The sequence below is a fragment of the Natrix helvetica genome (genome assembly GCF_964273705.1).
Source record: "Natrix helvetica genome assembly, chromosome: 5".
Lineage (NCBI taxonomy): Eukaryota > Metazoa > Chordata > Lepidosauria > Squamata > Natricidae > Natrix > Natrix helvetica.
Genome location: NC_138551.1, coordinates 82,507,929 through 82,522,428, shown reverse-complemented (window position 1 = coordinate 82,522,428; position 14,500 = coordinate 82,507,929). Strand labels below are relative to the sequence as shown.

Here is a 14,500-nt window from a genome sequence, read left to right as displayed (position 1 = left end):
GAGAGGGGGAAACCTCCCGCTCCCTTGACCGAAAGGCTGCTGCTACTACTACTACTGCTGCTACCTGCTGCCTCTCTTCGCGCTCTGCTAACCGCCTCGGCGGTTATTCTAGCCGGCTGCGGCGCCTTCTCTCTCTCCCCCCCCCACAGCCCCCGCCCCTATTTCCCCATGCTGAGGGGCTCCCTCGCTCTCCCCTCTCGCTCGCTTCGTAGCAGGCGCCTCTCCTTCGCTGGGGTGGCTGAAGCCCGGAGTTGATCCGACCGGGTCGAAGCGCCCCCTCTTCGCCTTCCCGCGCCCAGACGCTCCGGGAGGCAGCCTCGCGACGGTCGTGCTCTTCCTCGCCGCCTCAGAGTCCCTCTTTTTTTAAAAAAAAAGCCTTAAAGTTTTTTTTTTTACTTCAGCTTCTATCTTCGGCAGGGATTCTCCTCCTCCTCCTCCTCTCCTCCTCCTCCTCCCCTTCCCAGGCAGACTCACATTTCTAAGGCAGCCAATACCGGACTTGGCATCGGAGAGGGCTGACTCGTCGGTGGCCGAAGCGGCGCCACTTTTTTTTCCCCCGTTCCCCTTTTTCCTCTCCTCGGACTCTTCCTCTCGGGGAGGCTTCCGGAGCTCTTTTGCTCGAAGTCGGAAAGCTACGAACCGAAGCGGGGGTGTGAAGATGAAGGGCGCCGGAGACGGCGTTTAGGTTCTCCTGGGAGGCGAAGCCGCCTGTGGAACGGAGGACCTCGGCCGCTGGGCAAGGGAACCAGCAACCGCTGCTTGGGGCGACGGTTCTGTGGAGGCGGCTAAATTTGGAGAGGTAAGTCCCCCCCGTCCCCCTCCCGCACTCCTCCTTCCTCCTCCGCCGTTTCTCTTTCAGGTTGAGGAGCGAGATGCCTCGCTAAGCTTTGGCGGCTTCCTCTTTCGCTTCGTGCCTGGAATTGGTGTTTTCTAGCATTTTGGGGTGTGGGTGGGGGGCGCCGCCTAAAAGTTGGTAGGGGTGAGATTCGCCCGGGTCTCACTTCGGCTTTCTGGTCCTTTTGCTGGCATGCCAAGTGCCACAATGCAAAATCGAGGTGGATTTTTGTTTTTTGGCTCCCCAAGCGACTGAGGCGCTTGGCTGAGAAATGCACCTGAAGGTCATCTAGTCCAACCCCTGCCAAAGTCGAGCCCAGCCTACCAAGGCAGATTCTTTGATGTTGCCAAATGAGCCCGGTTCTGTAATAACCCTGGGTTTGGGGGAGAAGAGGTTGGAGTTACTTAAGAGAAATTAAGGATGAAAGGGAGGATGCTGTTGACAACCAGAATCCTGGCAAATCGTTTTGTTTTCTTCCAGCTGTTACTTTGCTGTGACAAAACTTTCTGTCCCCTTTTCCGCCTTTGTAGGGATGGCTGTTCTGTAGTAAAATGGCAGTTTTGCTTTTTAAGTGTTGTCTGCTTTGATGACATATTTCCCATCTCCAAGATATGTTTCCCATCTCCCAGACTGCTGTTGAACATCTAATGCAGGCAGCTTAGACACATCACCATGAGATAAAAGGATGAAATCTTTTCCTTAGTTTGCTCTCAAAGAGACTTACTTGTTTAGTGTTAATCTTATCTATGCGTGGCTTTTTTTTTAAAAAAAGGAACAGGATGGTGATAGGAGGAATGGTTGAGATTTTGGAGAAAGTGAAGGGGTAGCAGGAAATCTAAAGTACCCCACGTTGCTACGAAAACAAATCACAGAGAGAGTATTACACTGTATAGGTCAAATTCTGCTTCTGGAACAAGTGTCGTGCTGTATGCCATAATAGCAGAGAGAATATTAATATCTGCATAAGGTAATTAGCCAGAGAAATCAACCAGCTAATGTTCTGTTCTTCTAGTACTTGAAGCAGTAGAGAGGCTGCTGTTACATTTTATTTCTGAAATTATATGTGGATGTAGGGTAACGCTCGCTGTATTTGCCCATTGCCCCACAGGTGGCATTTCTTCTCTGGGCACTATGAAAAAATAAGAGGGACTAGTTGATTTTGGCTCTAGTCTTATTTTAACTATGGGAGAGCGAGCAAGAAGTGGAAGCTTCTCAGGTAAAATCATTTATTATTCTGGAATGACAATACTACCAGCACATAACCTTATTTTCTTGTTCTTGGAACCCCTCACAGATGCTGTGACGGTTACTGGGATTGGTGCATATTTTTTCTTGTATTTTGGGTCTTTGAATTGTGAGCTTTTGGTTTTTGAGTTGATTAAGCTTACGGGCAAAATACATAATTGGGGTTATTCTTGGAGCAGCCTAGTACATCATTAAAATATGGATGAGAAAAGCAGGGTTCTAGTTAATTCAAACTGTAGTAAAATAATAGGCAATTATTGTTTCTCAAATAAGTTAGAAGTTTTAATGACAGCTCTATGTTACCTGAACCAAAAGATTTTATACCTGAACATGTAGTTCAGGACATGTTTAGTCAAAAATAAGTTCCGAGGATTTTAATGAGACTCATGTCCAAGTAGTCGTCATATCTTGTTTTGTTTGTTTTTAATAGTGTGAAATTTTTTAACATTTGCTTTCTATATTTTAGAACAGCCAGTCTATTGATGTTTATTTAGAAGGAAAATAAACAAAAATCAACACTTAAAAACCATTCAGTGTCATACGAAGTAAATGGAGAAGTTACTTTTATAGAAGCCCCATGGTATTTTTTTCTTTTCCTAAAGAACCACCCCTTACACATCTATTATAAATTATTAATTTTACTTTTGAATGGAAATGTGGAATATGGGAAAATAGATATAATTACAGTGAATCTGATGGAATAAATGGAACTTACGTTTTATAAATACAAATATGAATTCATAGTATTATGTTCCAGTTCTATTAATTGGGTGATATGTTTATGATCAGGCAATTAGTCTAAAACTTATTTTGTTTATATGTACTTAGAAGTGTGTTTGAGTTCAATAATACTTAGGTCATGTAAGGGAGTATGGCAGCTTTATTTGCATCCTATTTTATAGTTAACCAAAAGTAATGGTAAATAACTAGCCCATTGCTAATTAATCAATAACAACATACTAATTAGCTATAGTAACTGAAGTAGTAATATTCAGTAATATAGTAGTGAGAAGGCTAACCAATAACATCTAGTAATGGACTTATTCAACTCTATAAATTACAACATTTTTATTTGGCATTGGTAATAGTCAGATATGTGCTGATTGTCATTAATACTGAATTTAGGTCTTAATATTATTTTACTTGACATTAAATGCACTTAATAGAGATTTGGAGGAAAACATGGTGCACACTGTGAAAAGTCTAGAATAGAATGGATCAAAACAAAACATATATTGGGAAAATATTGTTTAAAAGATTGTAGTACATGTGGAAAATAAACTTATCATTTTGGTTTATATTGGAAATTCCACTTAAGCCACCCCCTTGAAAGTATGTGATTGATGTGATTGATACATTAATCCAATTAAATACATAGATTCACAAGTGCTTAAAATGTCAACATGGCCTGATATCTAAATTTCTTGTAACTATGATATCTTATATATTGTATAGTGTATTTCTTGTTTTATTTCCAAAAAATAGTTCCTCTCTCAGTAAACTTTTCTCTACTTATTTTTAAAGTTTCAAACGCACATCTTTGTTAGTATAAATATTTGAAGGGAGGAACTTTTGAAAAGTAAAAGCTAATATTGTTATTTGTACAACTTTAGTACAGGTAGTCCTCGATTTACAACAATTCATTTAGTGACTCTTTGAAGTTACAACAGCACTAAAAAAAGTGATTTATGACCATTTTTCATAATTATGACTGTTGCATCATCCTCATGGTCATGTGATTGACATTCAGATGCTTGACAGCTGGTTCATATTTATGATGTTTGCAATATCCTGGGGTCATGTGATCATCTTTTGCAACCTTCTGACAAGCAAAGCCAATGGGGAAACCAGATTCATTTAACCACGGTGTTACCAATTTAACAACTGCAGTAATTCACTGAACAAATGTGGCAAGAAAAGTTGTAAAATGGGGCAAAACTCACAACACATTTCACACTTAGCAACATAAAGCTCATTTGTGGTCATAAGTTGAGGACTGCCTGTATTCAATTCATGCATTGGAAATGGCTGCCGAAAGGACGCCATATTATTTCTCTTTCTATATATCAAAATCATCTGGAGTTACAGAAATGGCAAATGCATCATTTGAAGCACTATCAAATGTTAAGGAGCATATATATATAGCAATGCTATTCAGATTAACTTGGTACATCATTGCTCAGAACTGTTGATAGTTGTGATGGGCTGTTGTGCAGATTCCCAAGAGGGCGGGAATACATACCAGAGGAGCAAAAGACATTGCGGTTTATAGAGTTGGGATGGTTTCTCTCCAGTAGTTCCCAGAGTATATGTTTTTGGTGTAAGTAACCTGCTTTAGTTTGGCAAGATTGACGCCAGGCTCCAAAAACCAAGAAGGACACATTGATACTCTTCTAAGCACTTTCCTTTATTGTTTTTCACCCATAAAACGAAATCTTGCCAAAGTAAAGCAAACTGTTTACACCCAACATATACTCTGGGAACTGCTCAGGAGGAGCTGTCTTAACTCTCTTTCTCCCACACTGTCTTTTGCCGCTTTGGAATGGACTCACTCTCTCCTTGGAATCCAGTCAATATTCCATCACAAAAATATATTGTTGGACTATATTCCAGTTGAAGCTACTATTTCAGAATGAACTTCAGTTCTACTTCTTGTCATGTCTACAGCAGTTTTTCTGCAAGGAAGAAAAATACTCAGAGATGATAGACAGTACTAGAGGATGACTAATACCACAAGAGCCTATGCTCTTCATTTATTAACTCAATGCTAAGCTGTGTCTATTCCATAATTAATGTATCATTACCTATATATGTGAGTTTGTGTGGTCTTCAAGGACTTTAATGTAATGGTCTATTGAGATGGGGAGCTTGTGACTGCAGTAATTTTAGGATACAGCTTCTAATATCCAACAGCACTGGCCACACTGGCTGGTTATTGGAAATTGCAGTTTAAACATTCTGCGGGACTACAGCTCCTCATAGCTACTTTAAAGCTCACTCTCCTTCAGCATTTTAAACAGAAGTATATGATCACTAATATTGACTTAAGTGTTTAATAAATTGTTTTAGGGTAATATATTTTGAATTGGCTTTTCCTCTTATAATAGTTTTTTAGAGAGTCCTATAGGAAAGAACAATAAGCTAAATGTAATGAGTTTCAAGTTCTGTCTATTTTGCAGGTTCTTAATAAGAATAAAATATTAGCAGGAATTGGAACATTCTGTATTTTTGATCATTTGGCACCTCGTTATTTAATAAACCTAAATCTGTTCCCAAGGTGTAAATTTATTTGCCCCTCTGTGGAGTAAGGAGTTACCCATGTACAGATCCTCTGATAATTTTTTTTTTTTGGGGGGGGGAATAACATATTTCATATTTCTCAGTACATGCATGTTTGCTAAAAAACTTGAGAAGTGTGATGTTTGCTCTCATTTTCACAAAGTATGAAAAAAGAAGAAACAATTGATATAATTCCTACTGTATTATATACATTCTTCCTATAGCAACACACATTAACAGAGGGTATCATTTCTCAACATAGATGATGACTCAAAGAATTGGTGATAAAGATCCACAAATAACATCTGGCAGGTAGTTTAAAAATATCTTATAAAATGGAACCTGAAAAATAAGGAAGACTGGAGGAAAAAGTATACTAATACCTTTGCTCACAAGAGAGTCTTAACTTCTTCCAACAGCCAAAAACTGTAAGAGCAAAACAATCCAGCAAGATCTATAAGAGATAAATTAAAGTCTATGGATCTCAAAGGTCTCTTATTGCATCTTTAGCTAGTTTCGAATTGTTTTGCCTAAGGCCTGATGTGATCCAGTGATTCACTATCAAAATAACTGCATACTGAACACATAAGGCTACTGTATATGCTGTTTAGTTAAGATACTATTTGGCTTGCTTACTCTTTAAAAAGTGTGTTATACAAAAGCTTGTGACAAAATAAAAAAAATCTAAGGAGGTGATTGAAAGTTAATTTAAAAGCTTTATAAAAGGTATACATAGCTTGTTTCATGTATGACATAATATTATAAATCTATTGGGGGGGCTGTTTTGGCAAAGACTGCAACCAAAGTTTGAGCAAAAAAAAAAAATTCTCAATTTCAGATTTAGCTAAATAAGAAGAGAAAAACTTGCTTATTGTTACTTTATAGAAATACGGTTGGAGATTCAATGTTTCTTAAGCTCAGTATGCTAATTTCTGGATTTCAGATGAAGACTTCCTTCTAAAAAATTTTTTTAGGTGGTAACAAAGTATATACAGATTTCAAGAAGAAGGATAATCTTTCTGTTTTCGTTAAAAGTTCTCAAAGGTGCTTTTTTTTTCTTCAAAAGGCAACCGGACTGTTTTTTACTTGAGGAAGAAGGAGAAAATGTTTCACTTCTCATCTTTTACCCCTCTTTCAAACCAATGGTCCTCTTTATCCAAAATGTGGACTTTTTTTTCTTCAAAAGGCGACAGGACTGTTTTTTTCCTTGAGGAAGAAGTTTCTTGGTTTTAAAGAAAAGGCAAATCAACTTCTTAAGGCAAGTTGTAAAAGGCTAGTGAAAATATCTATATGTTGTGGTGAACATGGAAATACTAGCTATCTGCTGCTATTTTATCTTGTCTAGCATGGTAGACCTGCTGCTAGTTCCTAACTTCTATTTTGCCTGCTAAGAGGACAAAAGAAAGTGATGTAGAAAGCCATTTTTGTGTGTATATATAACTATGGTTTTTTTTTTTTGAGCAGAACTGCCAATTAATAAGAGAGGTAATGGAATTGTGAGTTGAAGAATGTGGACTCTTCTCACATTATAAATTTAATATTCATAGTCTGTCAGAAGTATGACCAATAGAAAGACTTTACCTGAATAGTTTGTATAGATTTGGGTGTAGTTTTAGTCCCAGTTGTTTTTTGGCCAGTAATATTTGAGCAAGTATGTATTTGATAAAATAAGAAAATACTTTGGAGTCCTGTTGAAGAAGAAAAAAGATCAGCTTTCTTAGTATTTATTCATCATTACGTTTCTTTGATATTGAAGAAGGCTATGAAAGTTCATTAATAAAATATTAACAAAAATATTAATAATTTTGCATATAGGTATCTTCAATTATAAATGTGTGTCTAGGGATAAAATATTTTTAAGTCTTTCTGAAAGTGTTAAAAATTTCCTCGGGACACTGTTACAGGGCATTGCATACCAAAACAACTAGACACAGAGACAGTCCCCCCCCCCCCCCCGTCATGCATCACTCTGTTGAACACCTAATCCCCATAGTACTGCCTTATATCTAAATATATTTATCCATACAGTATAGCTGTATTAATATTATCCTTTCCATCTTCTCTATCACTTTCTCCTATTGGTATCATTATTATGATTATTATTACTTCGTTGTTTTGCATGTATACTGAGAGCTTCTGCATTGGAGACAAATTCTTTGTGTGTCCAATCACACTTGGCCAATAAAGAATTCTGTTCTGTTCTGTTCTCTTACGTTCTGCTCTGCTCTGCTCAGATCTGTTCCATTCTGTTTTGTTCCATTTCATTGCACCATAATTGGGGTGGGTTTCATATAGAACCCATATCTAGCTGAAAGAAAGCTCTAACTTAATTTATAGCTCTTTGTTGGTACAAAGAATCAAACCAGAGGTAGGTTCCTACCGGCTTGGACCAGTTTGGCCGAGTGGGTAATAACTCATCCAGACGCATGCCCAAACTGGTTCTAAGCTCAGCAGCGCCATCTTCTCCTGCGCTGCAGAAAAGAGCCAGAGGAAGGAGGGGAATGGGACCAAGTGTGGAGGAGGCAGCCCTTCATGTTGGCTCAGGAAGGAGGGGAATGGGACCACATGTGCAGGAGGCTCCTCAGCGCCAGCCTCAGATCAGCACAGCCGCGGTCCCCTTCATGTTGGCTCAGGAAGGAGGGGAATGGGACCACGTGTGCACGGGAAGGGGACCGCAGCTCGCGCTGATCTGAGGCTGGCGCTGATATGTGTCAGCCCTGGAACCCTGACAATAGGATTGGGTAAACTCTTTACATCCTGAAGGGAGCAAAAGTGATCACTGAGAACACTGAGCTGAAGAAGCCAATGTCTGACTTGGTACAAAAAAATTAGATCAGACCAAATAATATTTATGATCTAAAGTAGACCAGTATTTCCACTGCCATCTTTCATAAGATGAGAACTGAATTAAGATCACAGGAACTAGAAGAAATCCCCATTCTGCATATCTAGCTGAAAGAAAGCTCTAACTTAATTTATAGCTCTTTGTTGGTACAAAGAATCAAACCAGAGGTAGGTTCCTACCGGCTTGGACCGGTTTGGCCGAGTGGGTAATAACTCGTCCAGATGCATGCCCAAACTGGTTCTAAGCTCAGCAGCGCCATCTTCTCCTGCGCTGCAGAGAAGAGCCAGAGGAAGGAGGGGAATGGGACCAAGTGTGGAGGAGGCAGCCCTTCATGTTGGCTCAGGAAGGAGGGGAATGGGACCACATGTGCAGGAGGCTCCTCAGCGCCAGCCTCAGATCAGCACAGCCACGGTCCCCTTCATGTTGGCTCAGGAAGGAGAGGAATGGGACCACGTGTGAAGGGGAAGGGGACTGTGGCTCGCGCTGATCTGAGGCTGGCGCTGAGGAGCCTCCTGCACACGTGGTCCCATTCCCCTCCTTCCTGAGCCAACATGAAGGGCTGCCTCCTGCACTGGTGGTCCCATTCCCCTCCTTCCTGTGGCTCTTCTCCACAGTGCAGCGGAAGGAGTTGCTATTCCCACCACTGTGATCTTGGGGCATTTTGGTTGCACACGCAAGAAAGAGATGAAAGAGAAAAGGGGAGGTTTTTTTTTCTTTTCATGATGAGAGCGGTGAGGCTCTGCCTCCCCTGCCTCCCCTGACTGCACGTCACTGGTGCTGAACCTGTCTGAAACTCCAGTCTATAGGATCTTGCAGAGGATGAGAGTAGATTAAATTCCAGTGCATCTTTCCCCACCTTTCCTGACTTCTGGGGTGGACAAAGTTGTTGTGTATTGGCAAAAATTCACACATCAACAGTTCATTAGTAGAGTAGTATTTGTACTTGGCATTCTGTAGCAGTTCCCATTTATGACACACATAATAGGTTCCAGCTTAAAATGGATTCTTGGAACTACCTGATTGAGCATGAAAACCTTTGGCATGCACATGCACACTGGCAGCTGACTTAAATACCAGCATTTGTTCTGTCTGATGTACAGAATAATTCATTAACTTTTACTGCCAGGACAAAAACATATTCTCCCTTTTTTGGTGAAGATAATAAGATAAAATCAATTATTTCACCAAAATGTAGACTTATTGTTTCATTTGAATGGTGTGTAAGTGTGCTTTATTTCTCCCTGTCTTTCGATGGCTCGTTTGTCTGAATGCCAAGCTTCCAGGAATTCCTTAGCGCTTTTAGATTTTAGCTTGGTCTCAGATACTTACCAAATTGAAACTGGGTTGAATCTGTCCATGTGTGGCGAGATTAAGGAATTTTCATTGAGTATTCTGACTACTAATTGCTATTCGTGAATGTTCTTTGCTAGTCTTCTGCCTGTGTGTGCTACATAGTGGATATTACAGTACTTATACTATATATTGCAGATAAATCCAAAAGTAGTTAGCATTTTCCTTACCTATTTTTTAAATCTTCATTTTGCATATACATTTAAATTGCTGATAACTTCTGTGTGACTATGACTTTTCTTGCCACAGTTGTTAAGTGAATCACTGCAGTTAAGTTAGTAACATAGTTGTTAAGCGAATCTCGCTTTCCCATTGACTTTGCTTGTCATAAAATTGCAAAAGGTGATCGCATGACCCAGGGACACTGAAACCGTCATAAATATGAGTTAGTTGCCAAGCAATTAAATTTTGGTCATATGACCGTGGGGATGCTGCAACGGTCGTAAGTGTAAAACACTTTTTCATGAGGTTTTCATGAGGTTTTAATTTTGAATGATCACAAATGAATTTGAAATCTAGATTTTCAGTAGTGTATCCAGATTATGAAATTTACTGTTATTAATATGTTATAGAGGAACAATATTGAAAAGGATAATTTAAACTACCGAGTCAATATATTGCCTTAAATTATGAATTCAAATTTGAAAATACCCAATAATTGGATATCTAATTTCCACTTGTTATTAGACCTGAAGGGAGTCCCCATCAAGTGAAGGGGAGTTTAACCATTTCTCTGGGTAATTGGTTCCACTGTTGAGCTATTTGGATTCTGTTATGATCTGTTATCTGTTGGAATCAGTTTTCCTGTAACTTAAATCCATATAATACAGAAAGAGAGGTATTAAGAAAGTACTTTGATTTTCATCTGTATGATGTATTTTCAGGTATCTGGAAATATTACCACGTGTTGTCTGTCTTCTCTCTCCAAGGCTAAATACTTCTTATTCTTTCAATCTTTTTTCATTGGCCTGATCATACACCATTTTCATACAAACTTCTGCAGAATGAGGTGAGTTCTTACATCCAATGATTTGGAAACTATAGTTGATACAGTTTAAAATTCAGTTTGCCTTGCATCTATGTATGTATGCCTTGCATGTATTCCTGTACATACAATGTACTAGTACATACAAGTAGTACACATATACTACCATAGTACATTTGATTTCTGATCACTAAATGAGATTTGCATTAATTTTATTTCGGTACCCTATTAATAGTGCTTTGAATTTTATTTATTTCTTTTAAGGAATTATCAAATGTATCTTGTTATTGAAAACCATTTTTCCAACATTGTCATTCACCTACTAGGTGGCTCAGTAGTTAAGATGCTGGGCTTGTCATCTGGAAAGTCGGCAATTTCAAGATCTGAGCTCCACACGATAGGGTGAGCTCCCATCCTTGCTAGAGCTTCTGCCAAACTAGCAGCTCAAAAGAATGCAAATGCAAGTAGATAAATAGGTACCACTTCAGTGGGAAGATAACAGCACTCCATGACATCATGCTGGCCACATGATTGCAGAAATGTCTTCGGACAGTGCTAGCTCAATAGGTTTGAAACGGAGATGAGCACTACCCCCTATAATTGGCAATGACTAGCAGAATAAAATCTGCAGGGACTTACTTTTACTTTTATTCATCAGGACATTCATAAAAGAACTGAAGATTGCAGAGTCTAGGACTAAAACATATGGCATTCTGCTTCAATAAACCTCCCACCAGGAACAGTTCATGACTGTTCCTTGAATATGAACTTTGAGCTAGCTGTGCATCAACTTGATTGGCATGACATCCAATCTATTTGTATTTACCTTCAGTTTGTGAAAAGCAAGGTGCACTTGAAAGAAGTCTACTAAGAAAACCACAAGTATATAAATAATATTGAACATGTCAGACTCAAGTTTATTCATAATGCTTCCATAATGTACGTTAATATAATATCAAACCTCAGACAAGTATGATCTCACCGACAAGACAAAATTTAATGCTATGTTATCATCATGAACACAGAGAAGTAAAATCAAAATATAAAGTAAACGTTTTAAGACAATTACTATATTTTTACTATATTTTTTTATAAAAAGACACCAAGGGAGTTTCAGAGAATATATTCAAAGGACAAATTTCAAAGAATGTATTGAAAATTATAGGCTTATTCAATTTGTTTAACATATATTCATAAAATCTCCATTGGGAGAACCCATTCTTGATTGCTGTCTCTACCTTTCCAGAGATTGAGCATATCAGGTAAACCAACACACATTTCACAGCAGAATGTATTCACTGAAAAGGAAGCAAAACAATTGTGAACTCTACCATTCATGATGAGATGTTAAAGGTAATTTGCAAAAAGTCTACATATGGTATCATCCTGACATTTCTATGTGTCAGTTTTGATTTTATACATATTACAATGCCCACTGGTTCTTTTACATAAATGAACAACTGTATGGTATTGAATATAATAATACTAGATTATAATTATAATAATATAGTGTAGTAATATAAAATGAAACTGGTATTAATAAAAGTCATGTAGTTCTTGATCAATTCTGATTTTTCTGCTACTTTTACTTCATGCCATTTACAATACTATTGAAATTTACTGCGCTAATGCATAGTTGTATGGTCAATTGCAACTAATATTCTGTCTTCCATTTTATATGAAATTGGAGTTAACTATGTATACCCTGTAAGTATGAACATTTGATGAATGTCTTTTTTAAAAATTGAAGTAAGTTGTGGATGGTTCCACTCATCCCCTTAAAAAGTTGTGAATGCTGAAGATACATACATGAGCAATGGCTAATTTAAATCAGAGCATATGATGTAATGTAGTAAGGATTCCCAGGTGGGAGGGTGTGCATTTCAGAGAAGGAAGAGGAAACTCAGTCCAGATAATATGATTGAAAGAGGTGAACTCCCTAATAGTTCACAGAATATATTGTAGGTACAGATAGTAGAGTGCTAAGTCTGGCAAGATTCTGTCTACTGGTGTGAAACCATAAAGAGTTCAGCTTGGAAAAATCACTGCATGTCTTCCCTGGTTTTGAACCTACCAGTGCATATTATTTTTTACAAACATACTAATAGAAAATGTTGTTGATTCTATATGTTATGTTTAAATAAGTGTGGATTTTCTACCAATTGTATATTCTCTAGATAATTATTCTGTGGAATGTGCTGCATGAATGGAAGGAGTGTCTTTTTGAAGATGATCAATAGGTTCTTGATAGTCTTAGGCTAGCAAACAGTCTATATGTGGTCTTTACACTGACAATTATTATATACACCACAATGTAAAATCACTGCTACCAAAATTTTAGCTGGTGTTGCCCTTCATACTCATTGAGCATGAGTCTTCTTAAGAACCTAGGAAGCTTAGTTTAAGCATAGCATATGTGTGGCTCCAAGAAGTATTGGTCTTATTATATAATTGACAGAAATTTTTGTCAAAGCATGGATTTTATAAGTGCCATCTAGGATCTTTGGATTTGGCACCCGGTTTACTGATAACTACTGAGAATACCAGTGTTTCCACAGTCCAATTGCATTAGACAACCCAGAGAGATACTTTGATCATTAACTACTAAAAATATCTTGAATTAAAATGGTTCAAAAGAACTAGTATTGTTCTACTTGTCTCATGCAGTTTTTAGAATAGGTTATGCATTAAAATGTTCGAAGCAGTGTCCATCTCAAGCTATATTTGAAAGCCTGATTGAAGTGGGTTCTTACATTTACTGTCATTCAAAAATAACTGAGGGAATAAACAACTTTAGCCAAAAATTGAATCTATTAGACTGACCTATTATTACAAAGAATATTCCAGGTCAAAAGAGAACTTTTGTAGAGTTCTGCCTATTTTAAGAAGGGACAATGTCCCATCAAGAAGGATGGATTTTCTAATCTATGGGATCAGTCCTGTACTAGCTGATCACCGACAAAGGAAAAGAAATAAAGAAATTGTAATTCTAATTTCTCTGCTCTGTTGATACTGAAATTTTGAAGGTTTCAAACAAAATCAATATAATAGGAAAACTCACCAAAGTTACATTCCTGTAATATTGAAGTTATACTTGAACTTTCAATCAACATTATCCAGAAAAAATGATAAGTTACTAACATTTTGATTTTTTCCCCTCCAATATATTGTGAAAGCAAACAGTAAAACACTAGCCCCATGATGGGGAACCTATGGCACGCGTCCCACAAGTGGCACACAGAGCCCTCTCTGCGCGCATGTCAGCCATCACCCCAGCTCAGCTTCAACATCCATGCGTGCTGCCTCCCACCAGCCAACTAGTTTTCGGGTCTCTGTCGCACATGCGCGGGGAGCGGGACACCTGTGGGAGACACATGCACATGCACGGGGTTGGGGTGGGTTGCATGTGGGTGGTCAGACCTGCATGCACAGGGTTACATGTGCATGTACAGGGAGTGGGGTGCATGTGGGATGGTCACATATGCATGCATGGGTGGTCATATGGGCATGTGTGGGGGCAGGGGGAGCCCAAAGAGTCACATGCATGCGCAGGGGTAGAGTGATGTGGGGGGGTTGTGCACCCATGCTTGGAGGATAGGACGCTCATGGTGGGTTGCACGTGCATTGCATTATGTCGGCATGTGACAACAAAAAGTTTAGCCATCACTGGATTAGCCTATTTGGGGTGAATACAGTGAAGATGGAGAAATCGGCATGTTTGTTACTTTGAGATTTGATTCGAGTTGTCTTGAGATTTTTTTTTACCCCTTATATTTAAGATTCAGTTGTTTCAACTTCATAGTAGACAACTATCCCCCTGAGAAAAAGTGGTAACATCTGCCACTTGGATATTAACAGTGGACATCTATACAAAAGATGGGTACTACCCCACAAACATTCATGTAGCTCCATTATGAACATTTATCAGATAATTTTAATTGTTTTTTTTTTAAATTATTCT

The 14,500-nt window shown here is 38.5% G+C and overlaps 1 protein-coding gene across 6 annotated transcripts in view; it reads left to right on the top strand.

Annotated features, from left to right (window-relative positions):
• Positions 1-328: 328 nt before the first annotated feature.
• The window catches only part of PCDH15 (protocadherin related 15), a gene marked incomplete at its 3' end in the record, with an annotated part of 825,229 nt that continues 811,057 nt past the window's right edge, over positions 329-14,500 (top strand). For 5 of the 6 annotated variants that reach the window (XM_081954012.1, XM_081954014.1, XM_081954013.1 and 2 more), the window contains exon 1: positions 329-799. Of the gene's footprint in view, positions 800-10,443; positions 10,564-11,785; positions 11,893-14,500 lie in introns of those variants that run through there. The other variant, XM_081954011.1, reaches the window with a different exon arrangement.